This window comes from Pygocentrus nattereri, chromosome 3 (assembly GCF_015220715.1).
Source record: "Pygocentrus nattereri isolate fPygNat1 chromosome 3, fPygNat1.pri, whole genome shotgun sequence".
NCBI lineage: Eukaryota > Metazoa > Chordata > Actinopteri > Characiformes > Serrasalmidae > Pygocentrus > Pygocentrus nattereri.
In genome coordinates, this window is record NC_051213.1 from 4,454,215 (window position 1) to 4,457,012 (window position 2,798).

The 2,798-nt window shown below is 39.8% G+C and overlaps 1 pseudogene; it reads left to right on the top strand.

The window, feature by feature from the left end:
• Nucleotides 1–1,014: 1,014 nt before the first annotated feature.
• LOC119263044 lies at nt 1,015–1,820 on the top strand (annotated as a pseudogene).
• Nucleotides 1,821–2,798: the final 978 nt, after the last annotated feature.

Sequence of the window (2,798 nt, forward strand, 5' to 3'; positions counted from 1 at the left end):
GGATAAGAGCTTCTGCTGAACATCGTAAATGTACTGAAAAATTTGTAGCAGCTACGATTTGGCTACTTTTCCAGAAAAAGTAGTGGCTACTTTTTAGCTACTTTCAACTCGTGATTGTCAGAACGTTTGGGAATCTCCACCTGACACACCAAACAAGCCCAACTGACAGTGTGAACAAGACACTGTATTTAATCCTGTGCCAGAAAGAAAAACACCAATGAAAAGTTGCAAATATACAAAAAGATCACGGAAAAGTGTAACAAGCAATCAAACTTACACACCCAAAGACGTGATATCCAAATACTGTGTTTATTATGTTACAGTGAAATCAAATGATCCTCAGATATTTTCTGTAATAACAGAAAATCACGTTGAGGTCAACTTTGAGCTGTACTGTGCGGAATTATGAATTATGACTTTTAAAAAGGCACATTCTAATAAACAAATAAATTAATGCTTTTTTATTCAGGTTTGTTTTTCAGGGTTATTCAGGTTTTGCTTTTGTGAAGACTTTTAAAGTTTTACACTTTTTTTTTTCCCCACTCTTGAGTGATATTGCCAAACATTTTTTTTGTCATACTTGGGAAATTTATAAGCTTAGAGTTAAAATGTCTTTAAAGTGTTTATTCATTTTAAAAATGCCCAGTAAATAAATGTTAATTGACATTGTTTTATAATATATAAATAAATCATGTAGATATTGGTTAAGATAACAAATGATCTTCTTCTGGCCTCTGATCAAGGCCACATATCTCTGCTGGTACTGCTCAATTTAAGTGCAGCTTTTGACACTATAGACCTCTTAGACAGACTGGTTGGAATTAGAGGAATAGAGTTATCCTGGATTCACATTCCTACATCACTGACCAGTATCAGTTCATACAATTAAATAATGCATCATCTAATTATACAGAAGTGAAATATGGAGTTCCACAAGGTTCTGTTTTAGGTCCTCTGTTATTCACATCATACATGTTACTGTTAGGCTTAGTTATAAATAGACATGGAATTAGTTTCCACTGCTATGCTGATGATACTTAGCTGTACATATAAGCCAAACCAGATGATCAATCCAGATTAAATAAAATAGAAGATTGTGTAAAAGATATAAGAAACTGGGTGCTGCAGAATTTCCTTCTTTTAAACCCAGATAAAACAGAAGTTCTCCTTCTTGGTCCAAAGGCTGCTTGGAATAAATGCTCAGAGTTAATGTTAAATCTTCTCTGTAGTACCTGGTTCAGTAGCTAAAAATCTTGCTGTGACGACTGATTCAGATCTAACGCTTAATCAACGCATAGGTAACATTACAAGGACAGCGTTTCTTCACCTCCCAAACATTTCAAAGTTAAGAAATGCGTGATCCCTACATGACGCTGAAAAATTGGTACATGGCTTTATAACTTCAAGGCCAGACTACTGTAATGCATTGTTGTCAGGAAGCTCCAGCAGGAACCTAAATAATCTTCAGATAGTTCAGAATGCTGCTCACTAAAGTTCTCACTAAAACCAGGACATCTGACCACAGCCGCCCAGTTTTATCAGCATTACACTGGCTTCCTATCAAATTCCGTCTTGACTATAAAATTCTCTTATTGACGTATGAAGCCCTGCATGGTCTCTCACACCGGAGAACCTGCAAGATCTTATTTCCCATTATGAACCGCCTCGCTTACTCAGATCCCAGGATGCTGGTTTTCTACTGGTTCCTAAAATTCAGAAGACGTCAATGTGGGTGAAGAGCTTTTTCTTACAAAGCCCCCAAACTGTGGAATAATCTCCCAGTTAATGTTTGGGACTCTGACACTGTATCAACCTTTTAAGTCTAGACTGAAAACATTTGTTTAGTTCAGCTTTTGATAACTAGCCTTCCCCTTTAGATAAAGGCAGGAGATCCAGGCGTTCATGGGTACAGAGGCTTATGGTAAACTGAGATGTTGGTGCTGTTGACCCACCACTTCCCGCGATCACACAGGTTTGCTGACGGTGGAGTGGGGGGATCCCAGTGTCTCAGGGTTCTCTCATATCTTCTGGTTCTCTCCTTTAGTTTATGCTGTTATAGTTAGACCTGCCGGAGTCACCAGCCACACTCTGGGGAGATCATATTTATTACAGTTGCACTCCTGAGCAGAACTCATTTAGCCTATTTACTCTTCCTGAGATAATCACTGCCCTCCCATCCTGTTGAAGACTGACCATCAGGGCCTCCTCCTCACCATCACTAACTTGCTCTCCTGCTCATTTGTGCTGCAACACCCTCAATTACATCACTGTGCCATCCAGATGTATCAGCATTGAGATAGGATGGGACTGTTTCAGCTCACTTCCACTGTTCATAAAGACTCGGAGACGGCCTCAGTCGGAGACGGCCTCAGTCGGAGACGGCCTCAAGGCACCTGCGGGCTTGTGTGAATGTCGCCCATCGCATGTTTTTGACCAGACTGAAATGAAAACTTTGTTACCGAAACAATTTTTGTCGGCTGGTGTCGTGGCTGCTAACAGCATTCATTGCCTGTCATTGTGTTTATGTTCTTTTGCTGATCTAAATTCAGAAGTAAAGTTTCTCTGCAGTTTGAAATGCAGTCTGGTTTGAATGCTCACCAGCTTTAAACAGCTCGGTGCTCTAGATTGTACTGTTCCATTATGAATTCAGGCTGGGCGAGTTTAGAGTTCCTCCGCAGGGAGGAATCTAAAGCTAAACATGACAAACACACAGGAAAGCGGGTCGTCTCATGTGAAGCAATTCATTTAGTCAAGAACTCAAGAAACTAATACAGGACCCCATTCAAGAAGATAGCAAA